Source organism: Lepisosteus platostomus, chromosome 6 (genome assembly GCF_059453375.1).
Source record: "Lepisosteus platostomus isolate fLepPlt1 chromosome 6, fLepPlt1.hap1, whole genome shotgun sequence".
Lineage (NCBI taxonomy): Eukaryota > Metazoa > Chordata > Actinopteri > Semionotiformes > Lepisosteidae > Lepisosteus > Lepisosteus platostomus.
Window position 1 is genome coordinate 63,065,058 of NC_142616.1, and position 14,680 is coordinate 63,079,737.

Sequence of the window (14,680 nt, forward strand, 5' to 3'; positions counted from 1 at the left end):
TAATCACCATTACTAATTGGTACCTGTAACTGATTTGCTTGCTTATTTAGACTTTTCTTCTGCACTCAGTCCTTGGTTTCAAAAATACCCTAGTTAAAATGCAGTATTTTCAACAACTTCAGCACATAGAACTTCCTGCAGTGTCTCCTCAACCTGGTAATTAAGAATTTGCTGACTAAACAGGTCTTCATAGGCAATCAATTGATGACGAACAGACAAAGGTGGGGGAATGATACTTTATCAGACTACTCCCAAAGTGAGTCCGTTTTTTTCCAGTTGCTTATATTTCAACTTGCAGTCCCGAGACTCACAAATTACCGAAATTTCCAGAGTTACAAACCACATTCAGCTTTTTAAGTGCTGAAGACAAAATTTGAAAAAGAAAAATAGAAATATTTGGAAACAGAAAATTAAGCAAATTTAGTTTGAGATAATGACTTGGCTGCTTCAAAACCTAGACAATTTTAAACCAAGGCCTAACTGTAGAAGGAAAAAATAATAACCAGCAAGTAGAATAATAACTGGCAGCAATTATCATTGGTGATTAAGGGCCCAGCAGACACAAAAAACAACATACACAGGAGTATTCTATAACAAGTGCCAAGACTTACTGCCCCTAGGAAAAATAATGGAGTAAATGGTGAAACAGTCTTAGTGAACAATAAGCTAATTCAATGTAGGTGTCGCAAAATCTTTTGAAAAGGTTACCAATTAGATTATGAAAATAAATTTGTCTAACGATATTTCTGAAATCATAATTGCTCACTGCTTTGAAACATTTATAAATAACTGATGGGTTTGACAATTTGTGAACCGTGTTCTGTTATACACATTTATACAGTAGTTCATTTGTAAAGAAAATAAAATCTTTTAAGAGTATGTGTTTGAAAGTGTCTTGGATAAAAAAAAACTTCATTAAGATATCCTTGTCGGTTTCATCTTGGCCTGAATGAAATATTGAAAATTTCTAGAGATACAGTACGCTTTCCACAATGCCTTCATGACCATACGCGAAGAAAAGTCCTGGGTTTGAGACTTTAATATACATAGGTGAGTGGAATTGTGTGAGGTTAGGGTTTACCCTTCCTCCCAAAAGTCTGTTATAAGCTCCATTTAAAGACGCCAAAGCTCAGTATCATTCTTTATGATCAGTATCAATAAGTATATGCAGTGCTATATTTACAGAATTTAGCATTTCTAGTGTGTGATTCAGAGGTAATGGAAGGAAATCTTGGGACATGGAGGTTATCTTGACTTGCAGCTGGGATCAATATCAGCTTGTGTTCCCTGACTTTGCAGATTTGGTACGGCTTATTCTTTCCTTGTTTTCATGGGCGTTTTCTGTATGGTTTCCCTCCAAACCTTCCGAAGATATGCAGGTTAGGTTGGAGTGGCTGCTCTAAATGATCATTTCCCACAAGTTTAAAGGAGATTTCATGCTTGGGTGTCTTGTTCTGACTACAGCCAGTATTAGCTGTGAGACCATGGAGCAGTGGTTCCAAATCCAGGTCCTCATCATAGGTTGAATAATTTCAGTGTTTTATTAAGGGCGTCCTTTGAAATTTGCTTTCAGGTATCAAAATAAGGAATGGATATTTGTTGCTGTCGGAACTACTTTTGGTAGTGATTGCTGCAGGGTGAGTTGAGTCCGAGAGCTCCTTCATGGGTTATAGCTGTCAGTCTTGATCAGCAGCCAGCCAGAGGTTTTTCGTTCGAGATCTGCATTAATGTACTAGTTTGTGGCTTTTCTTGAAAGGAAGCTACCTACTATATTATTCGCAGACGAATGTCTGTCCTTGAAAAATACCTCACGCGGCAGACTGGAATTCACACTAGCTGTACCGGAAACCACTGATACATTTTCACAAAAGTGGTACCCAAACTAGAGAATTACTGTATGGCTTGCTAGTATAGATGTTCATGTGGTCATGTGATGGACTAGCCAAGGTGAGCACTGTTGCGTGCTCTAAGTCCTACTGTACCTTGCAACCTACAGTATGCTTTTGAAGTGACTTCCTGTGATCCTCACCAGGACAAGCAGCTTTCTTATAATAGATGGGTAGATGGCCTTCCTGCTATTTAAAGCTATGTGATGTAATTGTACATGATGGTAAAGGACCATGCACACTTACCATACCTCCTATCTACCGTAGACTCTGTTATAGCTACAGTATATACTTCTTCACACAAACAGTTTTGTAGTTTCCCCAGCAGGCTTGGTGTTTATGGAGCTGTGACACAGCTCTCACTGATAATGCTGAAATCTCTCAGGTTCCCGATCAGTCAATGAGAATGCTGTTGTGAATGTAGATGAGGATACTATGGTTGGCCCATGCTTATCCAGCCATGATGTACAATATTTTAAATTCAGTCAAGAACTTTCTGTCAGAAACATTTTGTTATGGTTTGCTTACAGAGCTGTGATGAAACTACTATGAAGAAATATTATTCGGTGGATACGGTTAATTGTATGTCAATCAATTCGTCCATCCTTTTTCGAATCATTTTTTTCCAACGTCAAGGTGGAGCTAAAGTCTTTCCCAGCAAGCAACAGGTGCAAGGCAGGGTATACCCGGGATGGGATGTCAGTCCATTGCAAAGCTCACACATGCACACACTCCAGAGCCAATTTTTCCAGAAGCCAATTAAACTACCTGTATGTCTTTGGCCTGTGAAAGGAAACTGGTGCACCCAGAGGACTCCATGCAAATATAATGAGAACATAAAAACTGCATGCATATTGCACACCAGGAATTGAACACAGAGTCCCAGTGCTGCAATGCAGCTACAGTATTCTAACCCCTGCACTGCCCTTGTACTACATATGAATGTTTATACATGTATTATACTTATATAATAAATATAATATCTAATACTAGTGTGTTAGTAATACACTAAAACATGCAGTTCACACTTTTTGTCTGTGAATACTGGTATTCCAGTTGAGTACCATAGTTCATTTATCAGTCTCTATTTTTCATGCTGTCAGCTTTCTTTGAAACGTCTTAGAAAAACTTCAGCTACAGTGTAAAGCTGTCGAAAAAAGGTTGCGCAGTTTAAAATATGTTTTAAAAGGTAACTATGTTAAAATAAGGTTTTATCCACGTACGGGGTAAGAAATGCAAACTGAGAATGAGACTGACAGTGAGTTTAGATTAAGTCAGGGCAATGCTTTCCTGCATTTTCCAATGGATTTAATCCATTTATTATTTGATTGCAAGTTTTTATTAACTAATAACATCTCTCACGATAATCTCTCACGTTAACCCAAATGCACATATATTATTTTAAGTAATGTAAATATTTAATAATGTAAATTTATTTAAGTAAAGTACTTCCAGAGTAATTACTTTTTCACTTTGAATACTATAGCAATGCCTAATGGATCATGGGATGGATTTCCTCTAATTACATTTGAAACTGTAAATCAAGGATTTCTATACACAGCTAAGGAAATAGGACTATAAAAATGTTGATGGTGATAATGTACCATTTTGTCCACTCTTGTTTGTCCTTTAGAATAGGACAGCAAGTAACCCTCCTTCTGGCTTTCAAAATGATAAGTGACTTAATAATAAAAATAACTATTAATGATAACAATAATGTTAACAATAAAAATGTACTCGTATTTGTAAAGCACTTTTACATAGAGGAGGGGACCCATTCCATTCATCAGTGAAGAGTAGCACTCACCTGAATGTCACATGGGAGTCATTATGCATCAGCAGCCCCACTGCACAGGAGATCAGGTGGAGGAGTGAGAAATTCCTTCTATTGAATTAAGGTGGAGAGTTTAGGAGTCTAGGTAGGGCATAATGGGTGTAATGGGCATATATAGGGTATAATGTGTTCTTTTAGCTGCTTCAGCACGCCAGTCTGAACTGATAGTTAAGGACAATTTGAGAATCATCATTGATGATGATCAATCTAGAAAAAAGCAAGACTGCCAGGTTTATTAGCAGAACACTCACCGCAAATTTCCGAAACCATTTAATGTACATTTCCAAAACATGTGTATGCAGATGCTAACTGTCTAACAGAATTATTGAAAATAAAGTAATCATGGAAAAGAAATCAGGAGCCACAGGAACATCACACGGAGGCTCTCTGTCTGCAGAGTCTCTTTTTTCTGCTGCACAGCTAATCCTTTTTTGAATCGAAAATTACTGGGCTGATTAAGCATCTGTCCTGTTTTGGAGTATGATTTTTTTTCGTTGATTGGACATTACAAATCTTGCGTTAGTTCGCCAGAGTCTTTCTTGAGTAAAGCTAACAACACTGACTATGTTTTCATTCATTTTGATCTAAACACATACCCACACTCAAAAAAAAAAAAGTAATAAACTGTGACAATGTGAAAAGCAATTCCTTGGCACCTTTTATTTTGTATTCCACTGCAAGGCTTCTGAGCTCCACCATTGAAATATAAAGTAATCTTTTTCACCCTGTCATATTGGATGTACAGGTAGTTGTTTTTTTTCCTACTAATGTACCCTTATGTTACTGTCCACTTTTGGAACCTCCACTGTTTTTTTCTTGTTTTGTTTCCATTATGGCTTCTTAATTGTTATTCTATAAAGCATTGCTCGACAGCTGGCCTCTGTCGCCCAGGTGACAATAGGATGACTCACAGCATTAGGATGAGGTAAAAGCAGCACTGCAGATAACAAGCACAAAGGCAAGGGAAGATGGACTTCTGGGCTGATAGGTCTGACTCAGGGGTTAATAGCTTGATAGCATCCTGCAATATTCTGCAATGTTCTTTAAGTGCTTACAAAGATAGTATGCAAGGAATACCAATGTATTAATATTGCAGGTCTATGAAGCTGAAATTCTGCTGTCCTATTCTACTAGGATGTAAAAATTGCATTACACTTGGAAGGTAGCTCTGGATCGATTGAAAACTGCTCTTATCTAAGATTTCTAATGGTAAAATTTGTATATTGTCAGTATGTTAAATGAGACGGTGGGTAGACTATGTTATGAAACTGATAGGCTGTTATGTCAGAAAAAAATCATACATACAGTTGGAAGACTTTTCACCCTGGGTTTTACGAAGTGGAAAACTGTGCCAGAATGCAGATACTGTAGATATGGCGTGTATTAAAAAGAGCCTTACATCTTTGTAAAGTTTTGAATCAAATGACAAAGTAATAAGCATCTGCAATTAGTGTCATATTGAATTCTATTCTTATTAATGTGTCAGAGGAAAGTTTATACGTATTGAAACTCTACAGATTTTTTCATGATCTGCACTAGTATTTGGTGCATTGCATCCTTTGAATCTGGTGCAGAACCATTGACCTTCAGGAACCAAATTAGTATTTGACTACCAATCCTAAAAGTAGTTCCCTGCATAGAAATACTACGGATTTTACAATAAAGAGATTGGAACAGTCTTTCACAGTGTTTGGAGTTTCTTTAGTATATTTTTAAGTTTTTGATGTGAAAGCTTTTCTGTACATAAAAATAAAACTAACATTATTTGTAAATTATGTTTTCTTTGAAAACCAACTGCTTTTAGGTTGCATTTCTGTACAGTTTATTGATATGAGTCAAGTCTATATTTGAGCCAGATCGCTCATTGGGTTGGATATTATTCTGGTTTCTGAATAATTAACAGGATTGAAGGATCTTTGTTCATCTCCCAGATACTCGCAGTAATGCTGGAATCCCTTTTTACAGTTGTTTGTATTGCAGCAATTGAGGTGAAGTATCTTGCTCAGGTGTGTAACAGCAGGGCCTACAGCAGCCACTCAAACCCATGACATACAGTTTTGAGTCATGGAGCCTCTGTAGGACAATTTTAACTGATCCTCCAGTAGTGCATTCCTGTCCCAGGGTCCTGTGAATTATGGAGTTTGTATTCCTTATATTCCAGTAATACTACTGAAGGATTACAGTAAAAGAAAATAAATGGAAGAAATAGTAATGCACCAATAACAGATTCAACAAAGCAATATTAATGTTAATGTAAAGCAAATTTTTCAGAGTAACAAAAAACACACAGTACTGTCTATTACAGGACTGTAGTCCATCTGCATTTTACTTGTCTATCCTCAATATCAATATAATTAAAAAGCAGATTTCTTATAATTTTTTCAGAAAATCATCCTCGTTCTACAATATTTGTATTTGATTGGGGGGGCAATGTGGCTTTGATCAGTCCTCCTCCTTGGACTTTTCACAGACGGCTCTTGATGGTGCTTGTCCTTGAAGGTGTCTTACGTTTTCTGATGAAGTGGCGTCTTCCTGGTGGCTTGTCATGTTCCCCTTTCTGTCATTTTCCTCCAGGGATGCAGTTCAACTGAAAAAAAGGGGGCAGTACATTACATTTATTGTGTGTGTGTGTGTTGCTCTTACCACCTCTGTTTCAGGCTTGTGTGCTGGATTCGCCTGTATTGACTGGCTTAATGCAGCATATATACTGTATCTAGTCATCTTTGTGTTTTACAATGTACCAGTAAAAGTCATACCAAACAACAGCATTCCAGTGTTCTGCAGTGCCCCCCCGATACCCCCCCCCACCACTATCTCCCTCTGTCTCCCCCCTGTTGCTTTCCTGACATGGTACAGGCTGCAGAGGGACTCCTGTAATGTAGCTCCGCTTATCAGACCCTTACAGATGCTGAACAGTGATTACTCTGCTGTGTAATTGAAATCATTTTGGATTTGAGATGATATCTTAGCCAAGTAAGTAATGATGCTCCCTGCATGAAATAAAAAAAAAAAAAAGAAACAAATGTATTTTATCCCCCATTTCCTTTTTTATTAAATAGTAAGAGAGAAACAAAATGAAAAGCATGATGTGTGTAAACCTTGGTTTGCTTGTTTATTGATAGAAACATGCTTCTCTCCTTACGGAGGGGAGAGAGTGGTGTCAGTAGTGTGTGTTCGTGGTGGAGGTTGTTGCCTGGGCAGGAGGTGGCTGGGGAGGGGGGGAGTTCATTTGGTTTCAGACCATGTCATATGCGCTTCTGCGAAGATAATTGTCTTACACAATATTGTATAGAGAAGCAATCAGGTTGTGAGCAGCTAGCGGGATGGTTTTGCCTTTTATTCTGTCCTACGGAGAATGCAAAAAGAAATGTTTTCTTTCAATTTTTGGATGCTGAGATTGATGGGATTATGCCAGGCATCACCTCAGTTTCTTCTTCTTTGGTAGTCCCCTTGGACATACCTCTGCTAGAATGTAATTTGCTTGCAAGTGGCAGAGGGCTCTGTGCAATCTCTTATTGCTGAGACTGTTCCAGGGGCGTGCGGCGATATAGAAAGTTCTCTTCCTCAGGACGCCTTTGGGTTTTGTTCTGTTTTTGTTTGTGAAGAAGAAGCAATTGATTCTTTTTCCACAGGGATGGACATGGCTTCCGGATTGGTAGTAGTTTCATTGCGTAAAGCAGGCAGTGGGAGATCACCTGAGACTCTGAGGGTAAGAAAAAAAACTGGAGCGAGTCTAACTCTCCAAAAAGAGTACAACGTGATCCTTTTTAAAAGAGTGAAATCATTACTGGTTGATCATAAGGAAGGATGTCTGGAAAGGAATAAATACTGTATATAATGTGTTAAGAGCTATTTGAATATGTTTTGTGCATCTAGCGTATAGCGCATTTGTAATTTATAATTTAAAAGCTTGCAGTGTAATATATTCACAGAAAAGCAAATGTTAAGGTACCTCTGATGGATTCCTCCTCTTCCAACACACAGATCTACGTATGCACTACCCATTAATCCGAAAAACTGATTATGATGTGTAAAAGCTAGATTTAAAAATCTACCTGTCGATTTTCTATAGATATTAAAGATACAGTAATTAAATTGAGCACATTCAAAATGTACTGTTACAACCTAATTTTATGATTTTTTCCCCTCGTTTCACTGCTACAGTGTGAGACAAAAGTTAGATTTTATGGTTTAACTTGTTTCTACATATTTGACCTTCACCTGGTTCTCCTAGTAGATAAAACTAATCTAATTTGACAAAACATTCCAAAATTCTACTTTGTCATTGTTGATTAAAAAAAGGCAGCATTCAATATCTTTGTGTAAACATGAAAGTGCACACTTACTGTAGCTCTGTTGTCTTGATTAGGTGGTATGTAGAATTAGGTGGTATCAGGTGAACACAAAACCAAAACAATCTTAAGCGGTGTACTTTCTTTTTCACCACACTGACTATTAAAGGTTTTTTTATTTTTTTGTGTTGCTCTTGTGGCTAGCAGAAGACTGGTACTAGCCTAGTTGACTGAATTTACTATTGTCATGCCCTGACCTACTGTAAGAAGAGGTTATTTCTTTTTGGTGTTTAACTATGATGCCTTGAAGATTATTTGCTTCACATTTCCAATGGACCTTTATTTTTTTTAGTTTATTGTTGATTTTATACTCACTTTCTGCACATGGTAGTTTTTAAAGAATTAAAAACACGGCACAGTATATGTCCTGCATAAAATGAGCAATCAGAAATGCATTGGCAAAAAAAGCTTCCATGCAGCTATACTGTACGTAACAAGTGAAAAATGACACAAACTACATCTAAAAGTTTGTCATTGCTTCATATGCATTGCCCTTTCCTCAAGGAAAATTTAACAAACACTCTCCTGCCTTATTGCTCAGCTTCTTTTTCATTGTTTAGTTTTTAATAGAGAATATGAATCATCAGAAGCAGGTAAAAAAAAGAAGCTATATGTATGCTTTGTGCTTTTGTCAGACTCACTGTGCTATCAACGACTGCAGAAGGCTGAGCACTCTATAGATGTCATAAATTACAATGCAGCATTATAATCCCGTGTATATCCACTGGCATTAAATGAAATAGCTCTTTGTTTAAAAAATAGAACAAAAAATGTAATTCCTAGACAGTTATCATTGTATTGCTTTTAGAAAGAACATAAACCGTTAAGTATTTTTTTCAACAAAAGCCTTACAGCATTTATTTTCTTTGACTTTTATATTATTTAAACCAACAGGTTCTGATCCTGAAATATTTAGTTGCTCTGTGTAGATTTCTTTTTTACAGGTAAGGATTTGTTTTTCCTGCGAAGGAAAAACTTTTTTGTTGGCTTTCAAAGGGTACAGGAGAGAGCACTGGCCTAATTCTGATTGAACCCAGTGGAGTTCTTCATTTTAATTATTTATTAAGAACTGTAGGGGACTGAAGTTGACTGCTTAAAGTATGGTATTTCTGAATCATATGTGATTAGTAAATGCAAATCTATATATGACCACAGATAATGTTAATACATGCCTCTGAAAACAATCCAAGTCTTTTATGGATAAACACAGTTTCTCTGACTTAATTTGACAGACTTCACTATACCCATTTCTTTTAAGCTAAAAGAATGTCAACTGTTTGGAGAAACAACATCCATGCTATTTTTCCCCATATCTGTCTTGTTCCTAAATAAACAAAACATTTTTTTAAACATTTTTTACATTACAGAAAAGGGGCTAGCTTCTCTGGGTCTACAAAAAAGGAAACTCTATTTTTATGTACTGTACCATACTTGACCATTCAAGTATCAATCACTGGGTGAGTTTCATTGAAAACATACTGCACTGACAGACAAACTGAGTGAAGCTTTAATTGTCATATCCGAACCATTATTCATATTAAGTACATGGATAGATCACCCTGTTTGTGCCATAAATGTATTGATCAATATCTTGAATTGAAACATGGATATAGTACATGTACAGTAAGACGTACTGTATGATGGTATTTTTTATTTATTATTAAAGCTAATTGATATACTTAAACTGATGTCTGTTTCTATCATCCTAATAAGAACATCTACAGTAAATTAGGTATTTGGACTGTTAAATACAATGTTTCAGCAAATGTGGACTGTACCTTCTGTTTATTTCTCTTATTTGCATGAACGTGTAAGCATAGCTTTAATTAGCGCCTAACAGCTCTTTACAGCCAACATGAACAGAGCCATTTCTTGAGAAAGAAAGGAGCAGCACTATAAGGACCATCAAGAATCAATATTTAATAAGAATTCAAGCAGGATTTGTTTAGAGATTTATTTTCAATTGAATGATGGTTATGAATCCAGAGCTTTGGACTTTGTTAGTGTGGCTTACCTACTACTCCAGTGTAAAGGCTTAAGATGCCTTACAAGACTGGAACTTTTAAGAGTCCCTGCATGAAGATCTGAAGACACATTTTTCACTATTTGTCATTGCAGTAATTTCTTTAGTGAATCATAGGCAGCATAGTTTTCAGTCCTATAAGCTTATGTAATTTGAAACCTGCTGAAAAGACTGGAAAAAAGAAAATTCTGAGATTTTAATTGCATACCATTTTAATTTTCTGTATTGTTCACTGTGTACATATCTGAGTACCTGACACTGAATGTCTCATTAATGCATGTCCTCAGTGTCTGTACTAACTATTAAGGAGATGCTTTATATGATCTACTGAACCTCTACTGTTGATTTGATAAGTTTCTAAACCTGATTGATAATTATGAAAAATCATCAGAAACCTTTAGTCTACAAGACACTGAACTAATAGTGTAGGAATTGCCCATGTAGTCCTATACAATGTATACAACCTGTAAGCCAAAGGATTTACTGTATGTTTGTTTTGGTTTATTTATTATTTCAGTAAGGTTTAACTATAGACAAGTAGATATTTCGAAATAAACGTTTTGCTATTCCAGGCTTCTTTGTTTTATCTCATTATTTCATTTTTTATTAATGTGATGTTATTTTGTACTGTTTCTGATTTTTGTATATTCTGATACATAACATATACAGAACATTCAGCTGAAATTGATTAAGTTCAATATTTTAGACACATAACCTTGATATCAAACAAAAGAAAAAGTAAACATATTGATTTTATTCAAAATAAAAAAAAATCAAAGCAAAAACACTCAACATTCATTTTTAATTTAGTACAGCTATGAAATTTTTACTTTTGAACAGCCACCAAACATGCAGATCATTTTCGTGCAAATGCCAAGCTAAAGCCATTCTGTTGAGTTTTGTTTCTTCCTGTAATTTCACATGGTAGCTAATGCAGCCTGAAAATTATTATGCAGATGGATATTGGTCACAGGTTATTGTTTTTGGGCTGGTGTGGTGTCCCTAATCTTTCTAGGTCATGGTCTATCTCTTACAGAGCCTGTTTTTCTTATTTCTCTGCACCAGTGTGCTGATTGTTGAATCAGTATGTTACTTCCGGGCAACATTTTCGACAGACAGCCAATCTCCAATCATCTGGATAACAGGTGATTGTCATTTGTTAAGTGAGGTGTCATTGTACTGCTATCTCAAGTACATTCACTTAATAAGGAAATATCGTATACTGTGGCCACTTCTATTAGAAACTTGCAGTAGTTTTGTACTTATTTTAAACTAATCTTTTTACCTATAATTTCAGTCGTGTTTTTCAACTTAGCTGTTAAAGTGTTAACAATTTTTACTTAGTTCAAGTATTAAAATGTGTGAAGGCATATGCCAAGTTTCTGAGCTCCTTAGTTCAAACAAAATAAATGGTTCTTGTGTTTGATTACCAATACACTGTTCGTGCTGTAAGGAAAACACATTTCTTAGTGAAATGTCTTAGTTTCAGCAACCTGAATGATGTCCAGTACCCAAGAAAATCCTCTTTCAACCAGCCTTTGGGTCTCACATGGGAAACCCTGTTGGAATTTAGTTACTGAAGACAACTAGGGGTTTGCCATGAGAACTAAAGTCAGAACAGGTGATGCTCATAGTGTAATGATGATGAAGACACAAATCCAGTAGTGTAACGCTTAGTTCAGGACCCTATAATCCGGAAATAAGTGGAGAAGGACATCAGGGGAGGGTAAAGCAGTATAGTATGGGTTGACAAACAGGGGGGCATGACGATGGTGATCCAGTGCTCTGGGGGGGCGTGGCGCAGGCGAACAAGATCAGATAGTTCAAGGGGAAAATCCGGGGTGCAGTCCAAAGTCCAAAACTAGGTTAAAATCCAGAACGGGATCCAGGACAGGGACAGGGAATAAAACCGAGGTAATGTGGCAGAAGCTCTGAGCCCCGGACTCAGACGGTCTGGACGCCGGAGTGAAGCCGGTGCCGTCGGGTCTCTCCTGGACCCACTGGTAGGTGGGCTTCCGGGCGTCCATCTCCCAATGCTGAGGCAGGAATAGCAAAAGTGCCAGGCTTAAACATGGGCAGACTAAACTGGAGGCAGCTACACATAATCAATCTAAAATATGAAAGGGCTGGAGCACCCTTAAGAGGAGGGACAAGTAGTTCTCAATTAGTATTCTTATACTTTTGCGTTCAATTGTCATGCAGCACATTGAGAGTGACTGGGCATGCCAACCACTTGGCAAGAGCTTGTATATATACAGTATGTCTGATTACAAAAGTAGAATATTTATTGTGTTTATGCTCCTAGAATAAAGGGATTTGATTTGCTTGTTAAATATGATACAATTCCATCCAATTTTATATTTTTTCAGTAAGGTCTAACTATAGACAAGTATTTTATCTAGATAATGGACACATTCATTTTTTTTAAATTTCATTTGAATTGGGCCTACAGACTGATATAATCTGCATCTATTAATCCAGTCACTATAGAAATGCATTTCTTGGATAGGCCAAAACACATTTATTATAATGATTAATTATTATTAAAAACACCGTTATTAATTTCTTATTAGCATCAACATTCAGCTAAGACAAGAAATCAAATTAACCTGTTAATGCTCTCCAACAATTTATAGAGGTGCATAGAGTTTTTCACTGGTACATGGAAACAGCACCCATTCATACAAGTGGTTTGCACAACTTCTGTTGCCGAACTCAGTCCCAGCTATTCTTATTTATTTGGCGTTAACATTACCGGAAAGAAGAAAATCACAAAAACTGCGTACAAAGTTTTCATCTGTCATTGGAAATAAAAAAATAAATTCTGCATTTCGTGTTGACATGAAAGTGTTGCAAGCAAATCCTTTAAAAAGAGAAGTGTCATACTTGAGAAGAGCTATGTAATCAGTAAGGGTTAAATGTTGGTAAGTATTTGATCCGGTCTTACTTTGTTCACTGTTTACAATTCTCAGTACAATTAACTTTTCCTGAGAGCATAATTAACGTGTTTCAGCTTGATTCATGACTTTGTTGATTAGCTATTCCATTGTACTTACAAGCTGTCTCAGTATTATAACTGAATGCAGAAGATCTGTCCCTCAAGGGCTTGCAACCAGAAAGATTAGGCATGTTCAGAGGAACTTGAGATACCTTAAAGTAGAATGTCACAAAACAAATCTGTGCGTTGTAGCATTTTATATTTTTTTTCAAGCAAAGGCTTAGAGTGCATTTCGTATGATTCAGACAACTCAGCCACTAGTGATTGACAGAATTTAGCAGCTTTTTAAACTTTTTTTGCCTAGAGTAAAAAGGAAAAAAATCCATCATGCACCAGCTTCAAAAATTAGTCACAGTGACATTTGCCTCTGCTAAAATCCTTATCTTCATAAAAGGGTGTTAAAAATATCATGATTGATGTTGAGAGAGATGGAAGATGGGAGTAGTTAAAGGCTATTTCCACGTTGTCACTGTCAACAAACTGTAGCTGTCACTTTGTCTGCAGATGATGGACATTGTGACCTCAGGGGACAGTCCTCATTTTGCTTCTTGTCTGCTCCAGATCATCTAAAACTTCTCTTGAAAAAATATTTTAATTAAATATAAAAACTGAAGGTGGGATATTCTGGTTTTTGTTGACATAATTTCCTATTCACAAATAAATTGTGCTCTTTAACAGTTATTCATATGGGGCCTTTTGTTCTTGGGTATTATGGTACCATATGTACAGTATAAATAAGTGAATAAACAATTTTTAAATCAATGTATTTGTTTTAACTAGAATATTAAATTGGAAGATCGGATAGTTTTTTATTTTGCCCGCTCAGGTATTCACAATGTTGATTTAACATTGCGAGCTCCACGCATTGTCCTCCTTTACTAGACCTCTTCTTCTGAAGGGCCAAAACTTTATGATGCAGAAAATCTGTCAGAATGTCCTTGACATTTCCTGAAGCTTTACGATGCTCTCTAAAGGAAATTGTTAATGTTAGAATGTGATGTCTTTCTATAAATTCTCCAAGACACAAGCCTGTTTCACTGAGATTTAATTTGAAATAAAATGCATTTTTAGCTGTTTTATTAATGCAACCTTTCCTTTTGGTGGATTCCTTATTTTGTAGAGTATATACTTGAAAGCGTAGTATTATCTTTTAATTTGTTGTTTCAACAACATTGTATTATGTACACATTATGCCCACTGGGTTCACATTAACTTCTGGAATGTTATTCATCTAGTTATATGATCCAATACTCCGTTTCGCCATGGAATTCATTAGGAATTTCTGTATCCTACTGCTTCGTTCAGTTTTTTTTGCTTAAATGATCTGTGATCAGTGAATGTTGCCTGCTTTAGGAGAACACGCTTTTTTGAAGCCTTATTTATATGTTGATAAATCTGTTAGCATTCCTTGGAATTCCACCTGTCAGTCACAGCTTGATTTTAAATTCTGCTTTCATTGATTTGCTGGATAAAAAAAAAAATCTTCCAGATAATATCAATACTATTCACGAATGGCTATGTGGAAGGTATTGCTTAAGCTATGACATTTATTAATCTGCTCTGTGTGGCAGACTTTTCTCTGTTTTC

General features: G+C 36.3%; 1 protein-coding gene across 14 annotated transcripts in view; it reads left to right on the forward strand.

The window, feature by feature from the left end:
* Window positions 1–14,680, forward strand: part of atp2b2 (ATPase plasma membrane Ca2+ transporting 2) — a 171,729-nt gene that overhangs the window by 49,087 nt on the left and 107,962 nt on the right. For 10 of the 14 annotated variants that reach the window (XM_088636825.1, XM_088636810.1, XM_088636817.1 and 7 more), the window contains exons 1-2: window positions 6,570–6,693; window positions 7,353–7,429. The exons of 2 other annotated variants lie outside the window; for them this stretch is intronic. The gene's annotated coding sequence lies outside the window, so the exon portion shown is untranslated. Of the gene's footprint in view, window positions 1–6,569; window positions 6,694–7,003; window positions 7,430–14,680 lie in introns of those variants that run through there. 2 more of the 14 variants (XM_088636814.1, XM_088636811.1) reach the window with 2 other exon arrangements.